The 27,025-nt window shown below is 40.9% G+C and overlaps 1 protein-coding gene and 1 long non-coding RNA gene across 31 annotated transcripts in view; one reads left to right on the top strand and one right to left on the bottom strand.

Moving 5' to 3' along the window:
• The window catches only part of LOC310705936, a 123,849-nt gene that overhangs the window by 94,055 nt on the left and 2,769 nt on the right, over positions 1-27,025 (top strand). The gene's annotated exons all lie outside the window — the stretch shown is intronic.
• The window catches only part of ZBTB20 (zinc finger and BTB domain containing 20), a 493,834-nt gene that overhangs the window by 57,146 nt on the left and 409,663 nt on the right, over positions 1-27,025 (bottom strand). For 2 of the 30 annotated variants that reach the window (XM_083500900.1, XM_083500899.1), the window contains exon 8: positions 15,768-15,865. The exons of the other annotated variants lie outside the window; for them this stretch is intronic. The gene's annotated coding sequence lies outside the window, so the exon portion shown is untranslated. The remainder of the gene's footprint in view (positions 1-15,767; positions 15,866-27,025) is intronic. 30 annotated transcript variants of the gene reach the window in all.

Here is a 27,025-nt window from a genome sequence, read left to right on the forward strand (position 1 = left end):
AAAGGAAAATCCTCACAACACTAAACAGGTTCACACAGACCATGCTTAAAGCATAGAAGGAAGAAGCCGGCAAACTGTCCCCAACTCCATCCCCACTAATCCCCCTGGCTCATCACCCACTATTCCATCATGCAGCACAAAACTTTCAGATAAAAACCTGGCAAGCCCAAAGGCTTATATCGTCTAGCAGGCTTCTACAAAAATAACAAACCCACATCAACACAAGAAATACAAGACAAACTAGGGGACACCCAAATTCCCTGGCTAACACACCACCAATTACATGCCTTCTTAAACAATCCAGTAGTAAAAACAGCAACAACTAGGCCCTTGACAACCTTTGGAAACCTCCTCCTAACAACAAAGGGACACGGCAAAGAGATGGTATCCACAATATACAAAATACTGTTCCAAAATCCCACAGACATAATAAAAAAACAACAGGAGGATGACAGAACTCATCCTGAAACTCACTTACAGATGGTACTTAACACCATAGAAACTAACACTGATACATCAGGAGCCTCACCAAAATGCTGGAGAAGATGCACCTCCACAGCCACATACCTCCACATGTGGTGGGAATGTTTCAAAATCCAACTCTTCTAGACATCAGTCATACAATAAGCAAAATAACTAAACAAGTATTAGAAGTCACCCCAGAACTGTCCCTACTGAACATCTTCCAAAATAATAATGCCCACTCACATTATAAAGAGCTCATAACCCATCTACTCTCAGCAGCCAGAAACATCATAGCCAGACACTGGAGAGACCTGTCAGGGGTAAACATGGACCAATGGTATCAAATTATTACTATAATAATAATAATTTATTATTTATACCCCGCCCATCTGACTGGGTCTCCCCAGCCACTCTGGGTGGCTTCCAACCAAATATCAAAAACAATACAGCGTAGGGAAACAGCCTTACTAGAATGACTAACCAATAAACTGAAACTGACATGGGGACAAACAGAAGACGCCTTCATCCCGGTATGGTTCCCCTTTATCATATACATAGCCCAACAAGACAACAACAAGAATCCGTTGACAGCATATGAATCAATATGTCTAACCTGACCTAAAAACCCACCCTCTCATGCACTCACACACATAAATAAATCTCACTACAGCCAACCAAAGACAACCTACTACACCCTAGGTCACCCCCAACCTCTCCCACCACCAAGGAAATATAACAAGTGAATAGAAAGAGAACCCACACAAGTGACACTGAGACAAAACCCCACACGTACACTAAGCAGAAAAATAGAAGCATTGTCACCCCCACTTTACCCTATAAACCCCTCCCCCATTTTCCCCTCTTTTCTTCCCAAGCTAATACTGCATGCAACACTAATGTCTCACAACAAATGTAACTGATCTGTAGAAAACACAACTTGAAAAAAGAGACAATGCAAGTATTTTTTGTAAACTAAGAGATCTTTAATAAAGTTTATTTTAAAAAGAAAAAAGAAAGGCAAAGCATGCTACAGAAAGAAATAGAGCTCCCAAACTCAGAAATATAGGAAGCTGACTTATGCCTAGTCCATATAGTGCAGTATTGTCTACTCTGACTTGCAGTAGTTCTGCAGGGGCTCTGCAGAAGTCTTTAACATTGCCTGCTATATTATTATTTTAATTGGAGATGCCAGGGATTGAACCTGTTCTAGTTACCTTCCATACCTTGAATGAGTTAAGAAGAGCCTGACACCAAAGAACTCTTGCCTTTACACAGATATTCTTGTATAAATTGTGCAGATATTCTTGTATAAATTCTGAATCTCTTATCAACGAGGCATACAATCATGCATATGTGGTTCCAGCAACTGCTAAAAATACAGTAATAATTTTTCTACTTTTCATAATAGATGTTCTCTTTTATATAGCACTGAGGTCCTTGAAGATGATGTTTTATATGCTCCTATTTTCATATGCAGTGTTGGCTTGCAAAGGGAATAAAGTCAGCAAAAACATTTTGGTATTTTATAAAGGCAATGCTGATTAATGGCCTTTCTACTTAACTCCTCATACTAATGCTTTGATTCTCCTCTTTCCCCCTTTCATAAATTGGATTGTGACCCTTCATCACTTCTTGACCTCCTTTCCTGAGCTGCTCATTAATCAGCACCTCTTCTCTGATATGGTCTGTCATATCCTATTACTTACAATGCACATAAGCAGAAGGTACATCTACCCTGCACCTCACACTGTACACCCTGGAAAGTATCTAAATTTAGTCTCTTTCAGAGTTCTCTTTCCTGCAAATATAAATTCTAACAAATCAGCATATCACCAATGCTTCCTTCCCACCTCTGATATTTATTTACTGAAAGAACATCTCTGTGAGATATCTACTGAAAGAAAATATCTATTCGAACTTTCCAGTGCTTTTTAAACAAATGAGTTGAAGTTATTCCAAACCTTGTCTGATTGGCAGAGGGAGTCAAGAGAAAAGGACGTTTGAAATTTCCTATTCTCAGTGGTTATGGCTGGGTGTGGCAGTCTTTATTATTGGGATAGCACCTTCTATTAGAAACATGCAATCAAGTGCCATTTCTTCATTCTCAAACCAATCCTGGAAAAGACTTTCATATCCTACAAAAATGGAACTTCTAACACAGAATCTAAAGAAAACAGCAGAAGACGTCATATGCCATCAGAGGTGCCATCTCCTAGGGGCCAAGCCCTTCAACCCATATTATTGGGGAGAGGGGTGCCCCCCATGTTCAAAGTGGGAGGAGTTTCAATGGCTGGCTTCTCCTCCTGCTGCTGCCGGGGGGGGGGGGGGAGGAGTGGGGAAGTAGTCCCTGGCTGGGGAAATGCACAAAAGGAATAAATCCAAAGGGCAGAAGCAATCATGTTACAGATTCAGTAAGTAACTTCTGCAGAACTCTTCTGATGAATGCTGCACCCACAAAAGCAAATATATTAATAGGAACCTGTTAACTAACAGCTAAGAGGTGTATTTGCAAACTGATTCAATTGACAGAGAGCTTCTATAGCAGGTGTGGGGAACCTGTAATCCTTCAGATGTTGTTGAAGTACAGCTTGCACCAGCCTTAGCAAGCATGGCCAATGGCCAGAGAAGCTGGGAGCTCTATCTGCCCGTCACTTCCCTCTACAGCACATGCAAAAACCGCCTTCTTGAACACTGGACTCATTATTGGTCTTGTCTGCTCAATCCACCAGAACCTGTTTTTACATGCAGGGAAAGTCCCTAACTCACCGATGGTTTGAGATGTATTGGCAACCCTCACCTGGTACAGCCAGCCAGCCAAAGGCGTTCCAGAGGTGCAGCCACTGTTGCATGCTGACAGCTTCTAGGAGCCACAGGTGAAAGCTTAGTGCAGGGTGAAGACCAAAGGTGTATAAGCTACCCCAGAAGGAACATGACGTGTCCCCCAACAGAAGCACTAATCCTTCCCTAACTCCCCAAGGTGGGGCAGATTGAGTTCATCAACCGAGGAAGGTAGCCCATCTAGGAGAAGGAAAACTCCGATCTTAAACCTCTGCTTAGATTAGCTCTCTGAAAACAAGTGGAAACCAATTTTGAGAAAAACAAGAAAATGTAATGCCATAAAAAGCTACTGTATGCTTCTGTTATTACCTAACTCAGATTTGTGACCTGGAACATGATCATGAGAAACCAGTGCTCTAAAATATTAGCTGCTGTTTTCTTTTCATTGGTATACTAGTCTCCTATATCTGGACTATGGTGTTTTGCAAACTGTGCTTGGTGCCATAGCCAATCATATTTGGATGGAAATTGCACCTAGAATAATCCAATGACCCAATTATGTTCCTTGCACTGAGAAGACATTTTTGTGGTGGTGGACAAACACAATGAACCTACAACAATTAATGCAGAATTTCTAATTTGGAAATCATTAAACTAAACAGGTAGCAGAGGAGTGAGGAAACTACTGAAGTTTTCCAGAAGTGGAACCAAGCATTTTGTCTACCATAAAGACTATAGAATACTACTAAAGACCAAACAATTATTTCTCAATGAGCAATAATTTCCAGGTGGACCATTCAAATTGGAGGCTGCCGCAGTTTGCTAAGGGATGGGGCAGATTCCTGGAGGCCTCTGCAAAAATAGTAAAAGAAAAACATTTTTCTTCTTTTCCCAAGGGCAATCTTCTATTGAAATCTGGAAATGCAGTGAATGTTTATACAGTAAAAGTCTACATCGTGTTCCCATTGTTTGTCACACAGTCTCTCTTACTTATCTGTAACTAGTTCTCTGTTGCATTTTCATCTGACACCCTATAAAATTTCACTTTGCTCAAGTTGTAGTTCTTGCTCAACCAATTGCAGCTCAAATTTGGCACTGAGAAACGTAAGCTTTCTACTCTGTCATGATGAAATGAATTTTCAGTTCCTAGAGGTCAAACAAGGACAAGGGACAGAGTATTTATTCAGAAGCTTCTGGAAAATTATCGTTTTTCTATTCCCTAAAAAAATTGATTTTGAAGGACTGTACTAGCTAGCTCAGAAAGTTACGGATCTTTACCTTTTATATTCCCAATTTCAGTAACAGTATCCTTTATATGGCTAGCCCTCATCAGCCCTGGAGGGTTAGCATTAGGCATAGCCTACCTATGGATCTGAATTTAAAAGCTCACTTGGAAGAATCAGTAGCTCAGTAAACTGTGCTTTGAGAGCTCCGAGGACTGTAGTCCAATAGTATTAGCTGTCTAACAATTCCTAGAGTTCAAGGCATGTAGATGGAAAGGAGCAACAACGTTTCTTACGATGCACATGTCACAGATTGACCTCAATAAGCCACAATAGCTCTTTTGAGTGACTAACCTTAGCTGCAAAATAGTTGTGCTAGCGCAAGGATTAGCAGTAGCGCAACAGGATCCCAACCCCCTCTCCTCCCCAAATTTGCTCTGGAGACTTCAAAACAGATTTAGAGGGTCATGGGAGAGGGGGAGAACATTCCATTGCACAAGGAGAAATCTCCGTTGACCTTAGTGCTAAGTTGCATACAACCCTATACCTCTGTTGATGCAATCTAGAATTGCATTATACTTTTTAGCTACCACACCACACTGCTGACTCATGATCCTTGTCGCGGGTACTGTTACCAAGCAAGGTGTCACCCATCCTGTGTCTGTGCATTTGATTCTCCCTACCTAAATGCAACACTTTACATTATATCTGTTTCTAGTACTGGCCAGGTTCTCCATTCTGTTAAGACCATCATGAGTTTCAGTTTCTGTATTCTAAGCCCCCACATAATTTGGTGCGATCTGCAAATTTTATGAGCACCCCCTTCATTCCCTTTATTTCATTTTTATTGATTTTTATGTAGACAAATATAAATGAAGGTAAAATACAACCGAACCAAATATAAAATAACCAAACACCTCCCTGAGCATTAATCACTTCCTGTTTTCCATCAACATGCCTCACAGGTAGTATACACTGAAGAAAAAGAAGATCGACAAGGAGCAAATTACAAAGTGAAAGAGTTATGAATTTCACAGCCTCACATACAGGACACACTCGAAGCACTTTTTCATTTGTGTAACTAATAAAGTTAAATCAATCCCTGACAAATCTTGGGACTTTTTATGCCCTCTAAGGACATGACATTCTAGCCATTAATAAATATGTTAAAGAGTACCCAAGGCAGAATCTCATGACACTCCACATCACTTCTCTCCAGTTTGATAAGTATGGTATGGTTGATCAACCATCCACAAATCTATGTAACAGTACTATCATTAAGTCCACATTTTATCAGCTTGCTGATAAGAAGATAATGGGGAAAACATGCCAAATATCTTGCTAAAATCCAGATATACTGCATCTATGTCATTCTAGAAGGCTAGTAATTGTATAAAAATCGAAGGGATAAGGTTGGTCTGCCACGAGTTGTTTTTGAGAAGCCTATGCTGGCTCTTTGTGATCAAAGTGTTCTGCCCCCCCCAAACCCTCACAGATTTGCTGCTTAATTATCTGTCCTGGAACCTTTCCAAGTATGGATGTCAAGCTGACCAGTGGGTAGTTGCCTGGATCCTCTTCCCCATTCACTTTTAAAAGTTGGGGACATTTGTCTGCCTTGAATCTTGTGGCACTTCACTCATTTCCCAAAAAAAGAAAGGAAAAAAGAAAACTATGGCAGATAATCTGAGATCACATCTCCAAGTTCCTTTAATACCCTATGATGCAATCTGTTATTAATGTTACTAAGGCATTTCCAATAGCTGGGTGAGCATTCATTTATAAATGTAGGTGAAGGGGTGAAAAGCCAGAGGAATCAGTCCTTGCAGGAAGGAAGGTAGACGTAATCCAAGTGCATATCAAACAGGAGAAGGATTGGGGCCATGACACCAAGGATGAAAGGGTCAGGCAGGATCAGAGGCCAGGTCCAAAGATGAAACAGCACATGACTTGAGATTCCTAGATAGCAATAGGCACTAAAGTGACATGTGTCCAAGGACAAGGCCAGTTGGACTAAGCAATAGGTTTGAAAGAAAAGAATTCCTAAGAGTATGATATGCTCTTTACTTGAGATATTGAGAAAGCTCATCATTCAGAGGGTTTGGTTGATCAGAGAAGGGTTCTAGTTTAAGACTCAATCTTCCTGTTTGTCCTCCTTGCAGGAAAATATGACCCAACTAATGACTAGCTAATGGTTCTTTACTTCTTAAAAAAAAAGTTTATTCACACTTCAGATAAGCTGAAAAGTTCTAAGTCACCCTCTCGTTGAGCAGGCAAACGATAGATTGCAGTCCCTGTTGGCTGATCCAGAGCTGTGGTCCATGTGCAGCTGCTTTAATATGGAGAGAGCACTTTGGTAAAGTGTCCCAAGGGCAGAGAATGAAACTTCTTCATGCAGTGATAGCACAAATTCCACAAAGAGCTGCTGCTACTAGAAGGAGAGTTGCCACCACCTAAAATCACCAAAGATTGTGAAAATGAGAAGAAATTGGCTGTGTCACAACAATGTATCCATCCAATCCATTGCTTTGGCTAGTTATGACAAATGAGTTTTAGGAACATTTCATTGCCAAGGAACCCTGTCAAAATATTGGTGATTTTTCCAAATCTGTTCAAAATCACAGATATGTCAACTGAAGCATGAGAAGAGGACATTATTTTTCAAGAAGCAGAAAACAACAACAAAAACAACATTAGAAGAAAATGACGGGTCTATTTTCTGAAAACTAGTTCAATTTACTGATACTTTGCTGCTATCTCAATTTCAACAGCATCTTAGGGCCAAACTACACATTATGTTATTCACACTTTTTAAAACGTGTGCTATCTTAATTGTAAAGGGAAAACAACTATGCCCCCCCATCTAGAACATGCTTGAAATCTGGATTGGGACCCCAGGCCCATTTCCTCCTCCAACAACAACCACAAGATCCCCATGTCTGCTATTTGCTCCCAAAGGTGCTGCTTGTAGCATCTGCACTTTGGGGGAAAGTAGCAGCCAGGGAAGCAGTTTTGGTGGGAACAGTGCGGGGCCCTGGTTTGGATCAGGAGCACATTCCAGTTTAGTGCTTCACATGCCTACTTTTCCAACGAAACTTGCCAGCTTAAGCGTGCGCATCCCCCCCCCCCCATGTAACTTGGTCCTTAGCTCCAGTATTCAGCAAATAGTTTACAAACTATTTGCTACCACTGAACAACCTCCCTGCTGGGTGCTCCTGGTTATTTATTACTATTCCTCAACATAACTTGCAGAGAAAATATGTAAAGCAGTCAATACAAAATTCCTTCATATAATGCTGCTTTCTGCATATTCTCCGAGGTTACATAGAGATTATCTTCATTGCATAAGAGATGGATGAAAATTATGAACAGATTATTTTGAAGTACTCCAAGTGTTTCACTCAGAGAATGTACAAAACAATTGTGACATATGCACAGTTCTCAAGACCTACTGACCCATTAACCAGAAGATGTGCATACTGCCCGATGCTTATACAAAATAAAGTTGAGATATGCACATTGCTCAAAGCCTCTTGGGGATTACACACACACACCAGGAAATCTGCACAATTTCCTCTTCCTGGAGAACTTATCAGTTGTTATTCACATTATTGTGAATTGGATTGTTGTTCACAATCCAACTTATATTACATCAACATATATATAAAATTAGTATATGCAAACTATTACATTTTTGTATGCCTAGCAAACCTTCTCTTTATTCTCAGAACCCAAAGTTAGGAGTTAAGAAGAACCTGTTGCTTTACATCACACAACTTTTCATTCCCATACCGTCAGACCGGAATGGCCCACCCATGAGGCAAGGTGAAGTGACCATCACAGGCAGCAGATCCCAATGTAGATCTTTATATTGGGTTATGTGGAAATTCACTTATTGTGTAGATCTAACAGGTTACTCTAATCTAAACCTCACATTTCAACCAAGTTAATTATAGGGAAATATTCAGGGGTAGTGACTAGAAAAAACTCACTGCTCCAGAAGTTATAAACAAACTACTTTATGGTGAAGGAGGTTCAAAGCTACTCCAGATATGAACAGCTGTTAGCAAAAGTATGTAAAATATACTAACTATAGAAGAGTTACTTGTTATTCCGACTACAGTCTCTCACCACAGCACTAACTGTGAAAATACACAGTTGGTAATATAAGAAAAGCCTGCAGGATCAGGCCAGTCCATGTGTCCCAGCATCCTGTTCTTACAGTGGCCACAGTGTCTTTGGGAATCTCGCAAGGAGATGTACACAACAGCCCTATCCCCTCCTACGGTTTCCAACAACTGGTATTCAGAAACATACTGCCTCCAACAGTGGAGATCTGTCATACTCAGTGTAGAGTAGACCCACTGAAAACCATGTGTCTGCTCTAAGTATGTATTAGTTGGGTATCACCCAGCATTGATAATTCTGCTTCAGCCTCACTTTTTGTAACAAAGGACTAATGTTAAAAGAACTGACTTCAATCTATAGCTGCAGCTCCCGCAGACAGAATCTCTCCAATAGAAAGCCACTGAGAGATGCATCATTTTATTGAGTTTTGAAGACTTCAAGAGATCCAGAATTAGAAGTAATCTCCAGTCTCAATAACCCGAGAGCTCTACATGAGAGGCAGAAGGTATCAGGAGAATGGCTGTACTCCGCTGACATTGATTTCTCCAGACTTTTGTCTGTGTTTCATTTGGAGGTGGTTACTGTTACAAGTAGCATGAATAATGTCTCTGTTAAAAACAGAGCTTCAGTTGTCTTACATACCCCCTGGTAACTGAACATCTAATAATAGCAAGACATTTTCAGGTACAAAATCTGCCTTCCTCCCAGACATACATACTGTATATGCTGTCTCATATGACTTTCAATGCCTCACCGAAGAAAGTAATGGTAACATTTTTATAGCTCTGCCTTACACTCCACAGAAACAAAGGATAAGACTATATACTATCATATTTTGAGCTATGGGGAATTTTTTGAAAGAAGATGAATAAGAAGACTGGTTAGTCACTTGCTACACAAAGGTCTCCAAGTTACTTAACTAATGCTACCTCCACACTGTCAAATTGTTTTCCATTCCTATGCATTGAATAAGATAAGCCCGTGAATACAGCAGCGCTTACCCACAAGTAAGATTTACCTTTGAGCAAACATACACGGTACTGCACAATCTCTAAATTAATGCAGAACTCTTGAGGACATGACAGTTCTTTTTTGAGTTGATTTCATATACAATATGCTGCTTTTCAAACAAAGTTGAGCTGAAAGCAGCTCACACCTGTAACACAGCATTTTTATTTTTATTTTGGTTCAAATTGTTTCTTTTATATACTAATAAGTACATTCTTTTTCACAGAGCCGGAAGTCTTTTGTTGAATAATATTATACATAGCTCTTTGTTTATTTACTGCCGGTGGCGCTGTGGTCTAAACCACTGAGCCTAGGGCTTACCGATCAGAAGGTTGCCGGTTCGAATCCCCGTGACGGAGTGAGCTCCCGTTGCTCGGTCCCTGCTCCTGCCAACCTAGCAGTTTGAAAGCACGTCAAAGTGCAAGTAGATAAAGAGGTACCGCTCCGGCGGGAAGGTGAACGGCGTTTCTGTGCACTGCTCTGGTTCTCCAGAGGCGGCTTACTCATGCTGGCCACCTGAACCGGAAGCTGTACGCCGGCTCCCTCAGCAAATAAAGCGAGATGAGCACTGCAACCCCAGAGTTATCCGCGACTGGACCTAATGGTCAGGGGTCCCTTTACCTTTATAGTCCCAATACCTAAAACCCCAAAACCAGAAAGAGATAGCATGGAGACAGGGACACAGACATCCTTTCCTCTTTTCTGCATACAATTATTCTGTTCCAATTACTTTTTTTAAAAACCCTCAAATATAGCTTCCCTATCATATGAAAAAGGAAATGCCATCCTGTTCTAAACATGTGGGGAAATTTTAATGAGGCCCACAGCTTTCTCCATGGCAGCATTCTAATTAATTACATCAGATAGTTGCATGGCAGGAGGTACCCCGGCTCTGCACTACAACATATGTAGTGTAATCTTTAATTCAGCCCCAACCTAGGATCCTCTATTTCTTACTTCAGTTGCGAGTTCTGCAAATAGTCTTGAAAGCTGCACGGCAATAAGTCAAAACAAAACTTTGGACGGAAGTTTGCAAAGCCGACTGAACTGACTTCAAGTAGGCAAGAAACATCACTGCATCTGGAAAACGAAACTTGCAACTTATTTTGCTTTACCATCTGGTGTCAAGAACATATTCTACTTGGGAGTTGCATAAGTCACAAAAATAAGTACACAATTTCCCGCACTATGTTTTCCGCCACTTGAAATGACGCACTGCAAAGTAAACCAGATAAATATGCACAACTGTGCCTCACTCCAGACGACAGCATGTATTATATAACAGCAATTCTTGACACAAAGATTCTTAACTTAAAAGATCATGACACAAAGTTTACCCAGGGGTAAATACTCTCTGTGTTTGACACTTGGGAGCAAGTGCTTTGGATAGCTCTGTCTCAGTTCTAAAATTCACCAACCACAAGAGAGGGAAAGAGACAGAGAGAAGAAAAGAAAAGAAAAGATAATGAAAACAGTATGATTGGTATATAATATATATTCAGCAGTAATTTTAACTGAGCTGGATGTGAGCCCAATTGCTTCAAGAAACTGCTATTATTTGTTTAAAAATCTAGGTGAAATAAGGAGGCCTTGTTTGTGCCAGCCTTATTAACCTATTAACATGTGCCTAAACTGATCCATGGACTGGTATAGGAGAAGAGTAAACTTGCCACAACCGAACCAAATCAGTGCACATAAATATTAAATAATTAAGCAACGTATGTCCACCTCCCTCCTAACTAATTTACCAGATTAGTTAAAAACAAGCAATGTGAGAAATACACAACAAAAATTAAGTGTTGGGAACTATACTTATATTTTGGAAGTAGTTTAAAGGAATTGTATATTTTGCTTTTTCCGATGAGCCATTGCAATAACAATACTTTTCTTAAAGGAAAGGTAGTGGAACAAATTGAAGAATTTTTGAACAAATGCACCTATGTTGACATACCTAGCTACAGGAATGCACAGAAAAGCAAAGCAAACACAAAAAGAAACATATGAAATGAATAGAATTGATATAGTCACATGTGAAGATAAGCCTTTAGGCATCAAATAATATTTCCAGATCAGATTAGAAAGAAATGTAAGGACTTTTACACACTTGAGGATTAAATTGATTTAAATTTGAACCAAGCAAATATAAAACCTACATTGGCTAGGAATGTACATTAAATTATTCTCTGCATTTTACCCCACAGTAACAACATTCACACATGTCATTTTAATACCAAATGTGAAAAATAGATATTTTCACGTACAGTGAGTTCTTCATAAAATGACAGAATTCTATATTTAGAGAACAGACACACTATGGCACCAACAGTTATGAAGTAACTCATATCTGAGATCAAACAATGCCTCACACACAGTTTACTGAACTTTCCCCCAGAAAATGCTGAACTTTTCATTTAGTTCAAATGACTAACCAATGGCCAATTTCCATCTGACCACCTAGTGTCATGGTTCCATAGGACCTGTACCTTGCTCTGAGATGGCAAAGTATTTCTCATATTGTTAAGCAAGAGTACATACTCAGGACAACGTAACACAGATTACCTATGTCTTAATTTTTAAGAAAACTTGGCAACGCTCTCTTGCTTTGTACACTTAAAACATGTGAATAACCCTTGGTGAGTCCAGAAAAAGTAAAAGTAGACTGCACAAAACTGAAGTCAGTGCAGCCATTTTCTAATATACATTATTTTGAAATCTCCTAGAATCAGAGCTAAATTCTCTTCTTGGATATGTAGGCATATGCCCGATTGATTTTAGTAGAAAAGTATCCATGCAAATGAGGTAAGAATTTGGTCCCCTTTCTTTTCCAAGAAAGACTAATGATCAAATAATTTTCTCACATCTCTGTCTGCACTTTCACAGCCTGGTTACATTGATTTGTGTCTCATAAGTAGACATTTCCTTTGTTGGTTACAAATCAATCTTATAGACTAGTCATGACTGTACATTCTCCCCATTTCAACACAAAGTATGCAAACTTCTTCAACAACCTTGCATGAAATACCACTAGAATTCCAGACATCCCTTGGAAAACAGGAAGCGGCATTGCATTTTCAATTAATGAAATTATTTATGGAAGCATAAGTGCCTTCATAAATACCAAATCCTGTAACTTCCTGGCTAACTGATATATAATATTCCCTTTCAGATATGAGAAATCTTTAGAGCAGCCACTCAGTCAAATATTTTTCAAAGTGCAGTTTAGAAAAGCAGAAATGGCAAAGGGTTGAGACTATAGTAGAATTGGGCAGAAACACAGGTATCCTGTCAAAGGAAAAATCTTGTCCTGTTGGTAATCAATAGCAGAGATCTTTCTGTTCTGGGTATGAAACTTTAAGGCAGATTGATATTCTACTACAAAGAAATGAACATAAAGAAGTAAAATTATCAGTCAACCCAATTTCTATTTTTCATTTTTATCCATATATATTTTCATTTAATACTACAAAATGATATGAGAGTGTTCTAAAGTGCCGCTACTCTTGTCAGAAAGGCAATCCTTTCAATGAGAACAGAAAGGGATTTAAACAAAGACAATTTAACAGAATTTGCAACATACTTTGAAAAATACCGAATGCTGATATTATTGTTACCACAACACTACATCTAAAAATAAAAGCCAAATGCAACCAATTAGTTAAAAAATGTTTTTCCTGCTTGGCCTGGGGCAATACTGTACATCTCTCTCCATGGCTAGATGAAAACAGCTGGGTCCTTTCGTCTTATCTGTTGGTTGTCTTCCTCAACTTATTAGATGCCAGTTCAGAACCGATAATAATCCCCTCGGTCCAGCAGGAGGAAGTCCAATAGTAAAAAATTCCAGAGGTTGCCCTTTCCTGAAGTTTCCGGTTGAGTTTTCCCAAGAAGCAAGTTTCAAGCTTACAAATCAACTTGTAAGCTTGAGGGGAAAAACGTGGAAACAGGCGAATAACAACAATAATAAACACAAATCTAGGCATATAGGAGTCCTGTGCCCTTTGGTGAGTCCTAGTACTAGAAGCAAACCAAACGAAGAAACAAAATGTAAATAAAATAAATCACTTAACTAGACAGCTGAAATCTTGTGTTCTGCACAAAAAAGAGGAATACCTAATGGCACTCAGAAGCACACAAGAAGAGCCTATTTTTCCAACATTGTTCCCACAGGTGGCTAACCAGAACAGAAGCCCATAAGCAGAAAACCTTAGCGCTCTCCCCACCTGTGATTCCCAGTATTCAGAAACATGCTGATTCCACAAGTGGAGTAGAATATAGCCATTGGGACTAGTAGCCATTGCTAGTTTTTACAGCAATGCACTCCATGTGAGTCTGCCCTTGAGGCTGCGCTGGAAGCTGCAACTCCCTAATTATCACTCACATGAATTACTGAGCAAGCCAGATAGAATTGGCAAGTCCAATGTGTGGTTAATGTATCCTTGTGGGAGAGGTGGGTCTGGTGTCCTTAGGGAGGTAGTTGTTTGCCCGCTCCTCAAGAAACCGACATTGGATCCAGAGGACTACAACAACCACAGTAACCCTGCAATCTATGTGCATTTTACTTGTGCGCATTAAGCTTAACGGGTGTGGCAAAAAAGAAATCACAAAGGGACAGGATCCAGGAAAAATGAATTTGGCAATCCTGTCCGCCACTGACAATACACTGGAATGGAAACCCCACCAGGTTACGAGCTTATTGTAGAACCCAGCTGCCCATAGCTCACTGGATGGGTGGAAAACTGTTCTAGATGGGGCTGCACTCCCCCTTTAGGAACAGTCACATAGTTTGGAGGTACTTCTAGATCCATTATTGTTGACAGAGGCAAAGTAACCTTAACCAACTTTGGCCAGTACATCACCTATGGCTGTTCTTGGCCAAAATGATCCACGCACTGGTAACTTCACGACTGGATTACTGCAATGTGCTCTTCATGGTGCTGGCTTTCAGCTTGGTTTGGAAGCTACAGTCAGTGCAGAACATGGTGGTTAGGCTGTTAACTTGGACAACTTGTCAATAACATATTATACCCATTCTGAAGGAGCAGCACTATTTGCTACTGAGCAAAAGTGGATGTTTGGGCATATAAAGTCCTACATGTCTCAAGATCTGCCCATATGTTATAATCAGGCAGAGATGCCCCCTTAACGATACAGCATCTGCTGAACATCCACTGTACAATAACACATGAGAAGGCATGGTCAATAATGCACTCGAATAACAGAATGCCCTCCCAAGTTTGACTGGTGCCGACTATGATGGTTTCCAGTGTCAGTTAAAAGTATACAGTGGTGCCTCGCAAGACGAAATTAATCCGTTCCGCGAGTCTCTTCGTCTAGCGTTTTTTTCGTCTTGCGAAGCAACCCTATTAGCGGCTTAGCGGTTTAGCGGCTATTAAAGGCTTAGTGGCTATTAAAGGCTTAGCGGATTAGCGGCTAAAAGGCTATTAGCGGCTTAGTGGCTTAGAAAAAGGGGGGGGAGCGGAAAAAAATCAGAACACTCGCAAGATGTTTTCGTCTTGCAAAGCAAGCCCATAGGGAAAATCGTCTTGCGAAGCAGCTCAAGAACGGAAAACCCTTTCGTCTAGCGGGTTTTCCGTCTTGCGAGGCATTCGTCTTGCGGGGCACCACTGTATTTATTTGCCAAGGTCTTGGGCTAACTATTCATTGGTGGAGATGGACAAGCTTGCCTTCGCTGCTTGTTACTACTGCTGTACCATATTGGTTTTTATATACTTTTGGTTTTATTATTTTATTATATTGTACCCAACTCTGGAATTATTTTAATGAAGAACAAGCTAAAAATTTCATAAATAAATGACAACTTGTATCACATGTATGCAAAGTCTGAATCTGAAACTAGCATTTTAATGCAGAAAGAATGGTAGCGGAGTGGGAGTTTATTGGCGTTTCTTTAAAAATATCACTAAAATGTCTAAATTGGTCTGGCCCACTCCTGAGTTGCACTTCTCAATAAAAGCCCTATGAAATATCCAGTCCAGAATGTCAAATTAATGTTCCATTAAATTGAACAGATTTTACCCATGGTTTTGTATTGACTCTGTTCATAACTCTCATTTTGACACACTTTTCATGCACTTTTCCCCACCTAGAGTGCTTTTCATGGTCCAAAGGTATTTTCTGCCCGACTAGAGAACAATTTCACCTCCTTCTCACCTCCCAGAATAGTACTTTGGAGTCGGTCAATTCACACACAGATCATCCCTTGCACTGCTGCTTCCCTTTCTGTCAAGTTCCAGATCTTCTGTGCAGGACTAGAAGCAGATAAATGTATGATTTTGTTTCAGTGGATGAACCATTGGTAAGCGTACATTATCTAGTCCAGCAAGCCAATTATTTCTAAGGAAATTATATATAGCCAAATTTATAGTCAAATTTTGATCTACGTTGAAATTTACATAACTTCTGGTAAATATAGAAAGGCTTTCAACTGTCTTATGTTTCAGCAGATATTTGTATTTTTAAAGGGCAAATTAATTCAGAGTGTGGGACTATGGATCTAGTATGGGACAAAGTTCCTGTGCTTTAGTATTTGCTCATAAAGAATTTCATTTGCTAATGTAAGCTTCTTTCATCAACAGTGCTACAACAGTGAGAATCCCATACAGAATTCCATGCAAAATACTTGTTTTTGCCTTTTAAAAAAATCTTCATTCTATTGTTATCAACAATGATTAATAATTGCAGGAAGAGCTCTGAACTAAGGAGCCTGCTATAGCAAAGGTCCACTTACATCTACCATATTTTTTTAAAAAAGTGATTTGTCTGTCTGTTTTTTTATCTATAGGTTGGGATGCTACTTGAGCTATTGTTGCCAAACTCAGCACAAGAGTTCTCAAGGTGGTGGGGGGAGGGGTGTCTGTCAATATTTGGACACTGAATCAAGACCGTGAACTGAAACACCACTTTGGTGTGACTTAGCCTGCTTTTTGGCATAGATCCAGCTGCCTTTTGAGATATCATCACCAAGCCTGGCACAAGGGTTCCTGTGTTGGGGTCAGTTTTTGTTGACATTTGGATGCCAGGCACCATTTTGATTCAAGGTGCTGAACCGAAATGTGACTTTGGTTTGAATTCACCTAATTTTTATGGAATGGTATGACAGGCCCAAACTCATACAATTATACAATCACAATATTGTTTGGTTTCTAAAAAAATTCCTGGGCAGTTTGGGGCACTTCCTGCTAGTAGTCACATAAAACTTTATTTATTTAATTAATCTGTATACTGCCCTTCATCCAAAGATCACAGGGAGGATCACAACATAATACTACTAATACAAAGGCTCATTCTCACGATGCCACTCTTCAGACCTCTCGTGGAGGAGGCAGAAAAGGAGAGCAGATGTTGATTACAGGGTCTGGGATGGTTCATTTGGGGAGAGGGGGTTCTTGAGGTATTGCAGTTCTGAACCATGTAAAACTTTATAGGTCAAAACCAGCACTTTGAATTGGGTCTGGAAACTAATTGGCAGCCAGTGCAGTCAGGCCAGGATTGGTGTTATATGCTCAAGCTGCCTTGCCCCAGTAAGCAACCTGGCCACTGAATTCTGCACCAGCTGCAGTTTCCCAACCATCTTCAGATTCAGTCCATTGTATAACATGCTGCAGTAATCTAACCTAGAGGTTACCAGAGCATAGACAACAGAAGTAAGGCTATAGGGCCACAGATGGGCCACCAGCCGAAGTTGATGAAAGCCACCACACACCACTGAAGCCACCTGAGTCTCAAATGACAGCAAAGGATCTAGAAGTACCCCAAAACTGCGTACCCACTCCTTCAGAATGAGTGTAACACCATCAAGAGCAGGCAAATTCCCATCCATCCAGTCTAGGGAACTGCCCACTAACAGTGCCTCCATCTTATCTGTATTGAACTTCAGTTTGTTGGCTCTCATTCAGTCCATTATCGAGGCGAGACAATGGTCCAGCATGTCCATGCCACACTAAAGAAGCAGAGCTGTGTGTCATCAGCATATTACTGAAAACGCTGGATAACTTCACTCAGCAGTTTCATGTAGCTGTTAAACAGCATAGGGAGCAAAATGGAACCCTGAGGAAGCCCACATTGAAGGCTCCCCGGGGTTGAAGAACACCCCCGAAGCATTACCTTCTGGAAACATCCATCCAAGTAGGAACGGAACCACCGCAAATCACTTGGGCAAAAATGGAAGATGTAAATTATTATAGTCATGCAGTTGGGTATCACTCTGGGTACACTTCTATACGCAGGGTCTCTAAAGGGAAGAGAATAGGTTGGGATAGGGGAAAACACACAGGTAGATAAATGGGATCATGGCCATTTAGCTGATTATATTATGAGTGAGATATATATATTCAGTATGATACATCAATATATTTCAAATCTGTATAGAAGTGTATCTTGTTTAGTGCCAGACCTATATATCTTGGCAGAATGAGGAATGGCAGAATATCCAAAATATTTTGGCAGAATGAGGAATGTAGTTTCATAATTACAGAAGTTTTACCTGGAAGGTCATGTAGGCAGGGGCAGAGGAAGGGGGGTGCGGTGGGTGTGGACTGCCCCAGGTGTCACCACTGATGGGGGGTGGCAAAATGCTGGGCGGCACTCACCATGGGGCGTGCAGCGTGCCCAAGCCACACGTCTCTCCTGGGAGAGACACAGTGGCTTGTGCGCATGCAGGTTCTGCGCTGCCCGAACGGTCCGCCCTCTGCCTCCCCTCCAACTGTAGGGCGGCTGAGTGGGAGGAGGCAGGCAGACTCTGGAGGCCCCATGGTGTGCCCCACCCCTGTGGGCAGCTCGCACCCCCCAGGCGCACTGCCCCAGGCACCTGAGCGGCTTCCTCCACCACTGCATGTAGGAAGTTAACTTTTCTGCTATACTATTAGTCCTAAGGCAGAGTGCAAATAAGTTTTATCTTAACAGAATTCAGCCAAAAAAGCAAGGCAAACTCTGAAGACCCTCAGCATGAAAACTTTGCTGTTGGATTCAACTCCTGACTCACTCTTTCATAAGAAAAACACTAACATTTGAGTCACAACATAAAACAGTGACGACCAATGCAAAGAAACCACACAGAATGCCCGATCCTATGGATTAACTTAAGAAAAATAGTTTGTACTGATGTAACCATGCTAAGTAAGGAAAGGTCATAAAGCTCTGCTGTTTTGTCCTTTTAAAACCAAGGCAAACCACTTACGGCCTTTCTAGTTTATAGCACAATGATTCTTCATTTTGTGTGCCAGACCTAAATGCCTTCTCTTAAGGAAATACTTCTAAAGATATCACATTTTCAAAAGGTAGCACATTTCCCTAGCAATTCATTGTTGTGAAACTGCTATTCTTTTACCAGCCTTAAGGCCAATCTGATTTGGCAAAGGTGTATAAAATGTACTTTCGCCTAGCACCTACTGAACAGTCTCCATATAACATCATTGATTTCAAGGGACAAGTCCCAACCCACCTATCGCTGTTCATGCCATGTTGTGACCCAAGTACTAATGCTCCGTTTTTCAAAGAGGGAATTTGCACAGGAGCCAAAACAGATTAATCTGAAGGCCCAGTTTCAAGCCTGCAGTCTTCAGAGTTTGTCTTGATAATTTAGCTGGCCTTTGTACTGAAGGAAAGCTGACAATGGACTTTTTTAGATGTTGCCTTGAGACTAGTCAGCTACAACTCCCATACAAATCTGCTCTTTGTGGGCTACACACTGAATTTCTCGTGATCAGAGCCAACCTTTTTTCAAAAAAGGAGAACTAGTTTTAGTAGTCTCTTGTACCGCCCAACAAAGCCACCCATCTTGCAGTAGCGCTCTCTCCATACCCACATCATTACATGAAGACTTACTGCATTTGCACTGGAACTTGCAGAATTATCCTGCGAATACTGCAATGTGGTGGGTGCATGCTTTGAAATGAAAACTTGGAGAACCTCTCAGTATATAAAATGCACAACACCCAGACATGCTTTGGATGAGGACTCCTAGCTGTGCCTGCCCTCATCAGAGGAATTTACACCAGCACAGTTGTGCCAGGAAGGGTGAGGAAGAGTTTTGACACAGTGGCCCCAATGGTTGCTTGTGTACAAGCACTGGTACTAGCAAATTGTGAACCATTTTAACCAGTCATAATATTGCATATTGGCAAGGTTATAATCCATCCTGGGACCTTATGGTGAAGGGTGGGTAAGAAATCTAATAAATAATCCTAATAGGAAAGAATATGTCTCTATGAGGAACTACATACTACCTGATTCTATGAATTATTGTTACTGTAGCAGCTCATAGGATAAGGCTCTTAAGAGTAGGCAAGAAGGTATAGGTAAATATAGAAGCATGTCTACATGTTGTAGGCTCCAACATGCTCAAGCTTAGTTTTTATTTATTTTATTTATTTTTGCACATAAATCCGTAGCAAGTGACATATGCAACCATGTTCACAGCTTCCACTTTCTTATGCAGATGTACATGCATATAGTGATTTCTTTCCAAGGAGCTTCTGCGGATTATTTCTAGACAGATGCAAACCACCAGGCTTACTTACCTCCTGCCCTTGCCAGTTTCTCATTAAAAACCTCATTTATTTATTTAATAAAACATATACACCGCTTGATTGTACAAAAATAAACCCCTCCTCAAAGTGGTTTACAAAAAGATAAAATAATAAAACCAAGAAAAATTCAAAACCATACGTTAAAACATAAGCGGAACAGGCATTATGTGGCACATGCAGTAGTGCCAATTTATGCCAATACAATTCTAGACTGTTAAATAAATTGTTCTTCCCCCTGAAAAATGCTTGGCTATACCATTGCCTGAGCTCTCTCCTTGATTAACAGAGGCTAAGTAATTTTCTTCTGGTGTAAAGGTTTCCTAGAACAGCAAGAACCTTCAACAGATTCCCTGCCATTCCCCACTGTTGCTGTTCGTCTTCTGAAGTTTACCTACAAACCAGAGGCAGACTTTTGGCTTAAGAATTTCAGCAGCACCCTGTGGGATGCCAAATTCAGACACACACACCCCGCCTCTCGCCTTCCGTTCTTTATCATTATTGGAGTGCCCCCTGTGGCACCCTCTCAGCTTGGCGCCCAGTACAAGTGAACCAGTTGCACTGTCCTAAGTCCGCCTCTGTACTAACCCTACCTCCTGTCACATCTTTGCAGTTGCACACATGGTTGGATCTACATCAGAGGTAGATCACACACCCTTTGGGATGTGTTTATGGACAGGGGATACATCATGGCACCAAGCCTGCCTTTCCTTTGCTTGCAAAACTGCACCAAGTCAAGTCTTTTTCCTTTCTCCAATTCTACTCCACCAGGATGCTTTATCAGTAGTCAGCATAGGCATATTATTTCTCTTGTTCATTCTTATATTGTTTCAAAACTTAATTCCATTCTGGTTTTCCAGGGTCAGATTTGTTTTCCTTACAAGAATATCCTCTCACTGTAATTTTTTTATCATGTCATTTTATTTATGTCAGTCTTTAAGTCAATCACAGGCTCTTCCATGTCACACCACATCACTGCAACTTCTAAGCATTTGGCCAGAGTGTTTATGTTTACATCTAGCTTTTCATTTATTAGGATAAATTCTCCGTCCCGCTTTCTCACCTTTACTTGACACTGATTTTCTACTCTGTTCAGTTCACACTGAGCATGGAGGGAATTAAGTACTCGTGGAGCCAAGTGTTATCTGTCACAGACTGATTGACAGAAAGCACGCTGCCTGTAAGCACCGAGACGCCACAATTTGCAGAGCAAAGTGAGACCTCTGCAGTTGTTGTGCCCTCCTTGATTGGATAGACATTTACAGTGTGACTGCTGATCATGGTTAGCCCAGAGACTCCCCCCATCCACTTCATTTCCTCTTTTCAGCTGCCAGACCAGCAAGACAAAACTGGTGCCCAAAAAAATCTGAAAACACAAAAAGGACATCTCTTCTAAAATGAGTATGGGAAGTGTGTTATCTACTCCTTACTGGGATTTACAACTAGACTTCTTTCCACCTGATTAACCTTCCTGCTGTTCCTCAAGAACCAGTTTGGTATAGTTACTGGAGTGTTTGACTAGGACTAGGTAGACAGGTTCAAATTCCCATCTATCTATGCCTAACCTACCTTACAGGATTATTGCGATGATAAAATCAGGAAGGGAAGAACCAGTAGGTTGCCATGAGCCACTTGCCGGAAAGGAAAGACATAAATGCAATAATGTGTTCTTCATCCAAAGATTTTTTATGACATTACACCTGCAATGTGTTATGCATTTTATGGACTAAATCTTATAGAGGGATCCAGATTCAGACTGTCAAATAACAGATAGGACTGGGGTGGGGTGCAGGGCAGGGCATTATCAATATATTATTGTTAGATTTTAGGAGACTATCACTTCAGCAGACCTGATGCTTCCTGGCTGCTATCTGCTCTGATCCTTAAAGGCACTCTCATCACTTGTTCCGTACCATTCTGTTTGTGAACATTGATTCATTGTTCTAGAACTGGACAGCGTTAAGCAGGCTGATTAGCATACATGAAGTGCTAATTGTGAACACTACTATCTATCTCTGTGAAGCTATAAAGCAGGGCCTATACTGCATAGACCTCTTAGGGAATTGTGGTGTATAACAATCTGCTAAAAGGCAGACAATAGAGGCACAGTCTTTAGTTTATTGGTGAATTTATGGGAAGTTTTAGTTTACATAGCTCAGTAGCTCACAATTACTGCACTTAGAAAGACTTGATTTTTTCTTTTCTTTTTGCAAGGTCTCATGGGAAAGATATTTTGCATACAGAGACAGTGTTGCCTGATAAACTGCACGTACAGTATATCTATCCGAGGCAAACCAGAGCAATTTGTCCTGATGCTCACAATAGTTCATTTATAGCAATGCTTCAGTCTTGGCCCATAACCACACAGGCTTTCCCTCCCTCTGGCAGTGCAACAGGGCTTTTCTACCTTCCATAAGACAGTGAAACTGTCCTTCTTATCTCATGTTTTCAATGAGACTTGCTGCTTGCAGTTGGAGGGACCACAGCTGCTTGAAACATGCTGATAGAGCTATTTCACAGTTGTATTCCAGCATTGCATCAAACTGACTTTATCACCCAGCAGAGTACTCTGGGGTAAGAGCATCATCTGCGTGAACTCAATTGGATGGTAAGTTGATTTTGAGTTAAAGATATATTGAAAATGAAAATAGGATTTTTGAAGTAATCCAAAACCAACAGTAACATAATACCAAGTGCTGTTTTTAACCTCTAAAGGCCTGAATGACGTATACATTCATTTCCAAAGGCAGAAGCTAACAAGATGCCCTCCAGGGCTACAGCTCCGTCCATCCCTGATTCTTGTGAGCCACCCTGAGATCTTTGGATGAAGGGTGGGAGATAGCTCAGTCGCTTAGAGGATGGCACTGATAATACCAAGGTTGCAGGTTCGATCCCTTTATGGGACAGCTGTATATTCCTGCATTGCAGGGGGTTAGACTAGATCAGTGTTTCTCAACCTTGGGTCACCAGATGTTGTGGGACTACAACTCCCATCATCCCTGAGCTCTGGCCTTTCTAGCTAGGGATGATGGGAGTTGTAGTTCAACAACATCTGGGGACCCAAGGTTGAGAAAGGCTGGACTAGATGATCCTCAAGGTCCCTTCCTACTCAACAATTTTCACCGAGAAATTTCACTTGGAGAAAAAAGCCCTTTTCCAAATCTGCTCTGGTAGGTAAAGGCATGCACTTTTATTTCCTCCCCTCAGTAATAACACTTGTTTAAGCAGATAGTAGTACTAGACTGGGTCTATTCCCATCTTCCAACAAAGTGAATGACTACCTAGTACATATAATGTTCAGTCGAAGTACATTCTTCTCCTTTATCTCCTTCTGACAGAAATAAAGGCCAAAATCCAAAGGAAAACACACAGAGGGCTGAGCTGATGAGAAACAAAAACACAGAAACACCACCACCTCCAAAATTCAGAGGTCCTACATGCACATCCCACTACCAGTAGCTATCAGCTGCCAGTGCTGACATAGGGTTGCCATATTTTGAACAGTGAATGTGAATCTGGATAGAAAAGTTTAGTATTGCAAAAGCTCTACCATTTACAGTGCTCAGGGTATGTTCATGGCTGCACTACTGAGAGGAGGAAATTGACAAACTGTAGCATGAATACAATATGTTTAGGCACACACATGGGAACTCTTCAACAACAATCTCTTGGGCATTTCTCTGCAGTCACACTCACTCATAGCTCTCAAAATGTCAGCTGTAATTTCCCAAAACTTTCATTGGCTGTTTAACCCAGAGAAGCTGATGCCACAATACACCAGTTGGTTTCTAAGCCTTTCTTCTCTTTCGGAAATATGTCTGTGCTTTATTGGCATAACTGGACAGATAACCATAAAGATCACACTCATCTACATTTCTGTAATGTTGATACAGATACATGAAAATTTATGTTCAGTGTATGGCATGTGTCTATTCAAGTATACATAAGCACCCAAAAGCACCTACTCCCAATATCCTCTTTGGAGACCCTGCTCAAGGTTCCTCCACTGAATAAACTGAGGTAGGCAGCCACCCACAAAAGTCACACCCTGGTTATGGAATAGCCTTCCTAGGGACTTTCTTGTGTCATCTTTGTGAAGACATTTGTGGTCTTTTCTTAATTTGGGGCATGTGATGAATTCTGCTTTGTTCTATTTACATACTGTAGTACTTCCATTCTCTTTTAATGTCTTGATGTTTTACTTGCATTTCAACTGTTTTCATTGGTAATCTTTTAGCAGCCCAGAGAACTCTATGTTATGAGGCAGCATACACATGAAACAAACATACCAGATACTTATTCCTATTTACATCTTGCTAGAATGGAATGCATATACTTAGATAGAGCATATTATTATATTTAAAGGAACATGACTTTATCTAGCATGCATATAATGTTTACATACGCATAAAGGGAAAGGGACCCCTGACCATTAGGTCCAGTCATGGCCGACTCTGGAGTTGCGGCGCTCATCTCGCTTTATTGGCTGAGGGAGCTGGCATACAGCTTCCGGGTCATGTGGCCAGCATGACTAAGCCACTTCTGGTGAACCAGAGCAGCGCACGGAAACGCCGTTTACCTTCCTGCCAGAGCGGTACCTATTTATCTACTTGCACTTTGACGTGCTTTTGAACTGCTAAGTTGGCAGGAGCAGGGACTGAGCAACACGAGCTCACCCCATCGTGGGGATTCGAACCGGTGAGCTTCTGATTGGCAAGTCCTAGGCTCTGTGGTTTAACCCTTACATACACATACTAGTGAGTAAATCTGTATGTTCTGTACACAGAATATAAATCTTTTCCTTTTTAGTCCTATCATGTTTGTAAACGGTAAAAGATGTAAACATAGGATAAATGTTAACATCCCGTCATATCTGCAACTTTCCATTTAACAAAGCTACCAAAATAAATCTGTAAGTCTGTTATCAAATATCAACACTAAGGGAGAACATTCTGAACTCAAGTTGGCTTTGAATGTGTCATGAAATCTAATTAACACAGTAACTGCACAGTGCTAAGAAAAATGCATTGCGTTTGGTGGAAGAATGTATAGGATTGAGGCCTAAAGTCCACTGAACTCAGTGGCATTTACTTCTGAATGAATCTGCAAAAAATCTGGCGGCATGTCTAGGATGTTTTTTAAGATAGCTTTTCTCTCTACATGGCAGAGACTTTAATTGGGGTATCCATAAAATTTTATTAAAATTCTGCCAAATAACATCTGACCTGTGCCATAATCATAGTTTATTAAATTGATAAGCAATTAAGATTTGTATCCCATCCCAAATTTCCTTGTTGTAATTAACACCCCCCCCACAATTCTAGGTTCATTGTTTTCCAATGTGCAATTTAATAACTATTTCCATTTTTTGACATTTTGTCAAGTTTCTATACATATGGCATTGTCCAATATTACATAGTAAGGAAAGTCACCCCACTGAATAAGATACCTGCCTTATTGTTACAGCTTCTCTACTTCAGCACCTGGAGCTCAGTCCATAGCCATTCTTCTGAAGATAGGGTTTTTGACCATAGTGAATCTTGAGGAAATCTAACCACAGTATTTCCAAACTAGTTTGGTTATTTTGGCATCTCCACCTAAGGCATAATACTAATTTTGATAGCCTAGTAGTCCAGACTGTCTGTTATGGAGGGAATGCCTACGGGTGGCATGCCTACGGATTTTCCTCCTCTAAAAACTATGGGTGTGTTATGGTCGGGTGCGTGTTATAGAGCGAAAAATACGGTACATTTTTCTGAGACAAGTTATTGTTATAAGAACCTCTTTAAATATAGTGCTTGGGTTAGGGCTGGTTATATTTTATTTGAATTTTGAATCCACTGCCAGTTGTTAAGCAGTGATTTTCCATCTTCTGCACTTTGCCCTAACTCTGAACAAGGCTGAAATAGATGTAGACTTGGAGCTTTTCTGGATTTCCACAGCCCACACTACCATACTGACCTCTCGTAAATCCCAGTGAGACGACATAAGCTTTTTCTGCCCAGCAGCACTTCAGAGACATTAAGTGTAAAAGAGAAGGTAAGTAATTCACCATACCTTCCCATTTCTATAATGGGGGAAGACGTCTTGATACATTTACAGTGCTCCTCTGGGAATATTCCATCAGTTATACCTAACTCTAATGGACAACAATTGATTTGAACTTTCTACTTAGCACGAAGCTGTAAACAACTTCAATCCAGGCTGCAGCAGCAAACCAGTCATTTGTAAATTTGAAAGACATCTGAGAAACATGTCCAGCATGTCATGAAGTGGCCTTGGTTTTTATAAACTTAACATATAGTTAACTTATGTTATATGATGACTACCGCAAGTGTAGAGGATTGTGAAACACATATCTCAGCACCGTTGAGGTCCACTGTGTCAATGTGCTTGCATGAATGACAGAAACAGCTAACATCTCTCGAGTTAGGTGTGACCCACACTATCCTCTTAAGTATTAGACAAGTGCTAAAGCAAGCACTTCTGTGGCATACTGCAAGAATTAGGATTTATGTCACCATACTTTACTGTTTTTGGGGACGTGGGTGGCGCTGTGGGTAAAACCACAGAGCCTAGGACTTGCCAATCATATGGTCGGCGGTTCGAATCCCCGCGGCGGGGTGAGCTCCCGTCATTCGGTCCCAGCTCCTGCCCTAGCAGTTCGAAAGCACCCCTAAGTGCAAGTAGAAAAATAGGTACCGCTTTATAGCAGGAAGGTAACGGCGTTTCTGTGCGCTGCGCTGGTGCTGGCCCGCCAGTGCAGCTTCGTTACGCTGGCCACGTGACCCGGAAGTGTCTCCGGACAGCGCTGGCTCCCGGCCTCTTAAGTGAGATGAGCACGCAACCCCAGAGTCGGTCACGACTGGCCCGTACGGGCAGGGG

The sequence above is a fragment of the Podarcis liolepis genome, assembly GCF_965112155.1.
Source record: "Podarcis liolepis genome assembly, chromosome: 4".
NCBI lineage: Eukaryota > Metazoa > Chordata > Lepidosauria > Squamata > Lacertidae > Podarcis > Podarcis liolepis.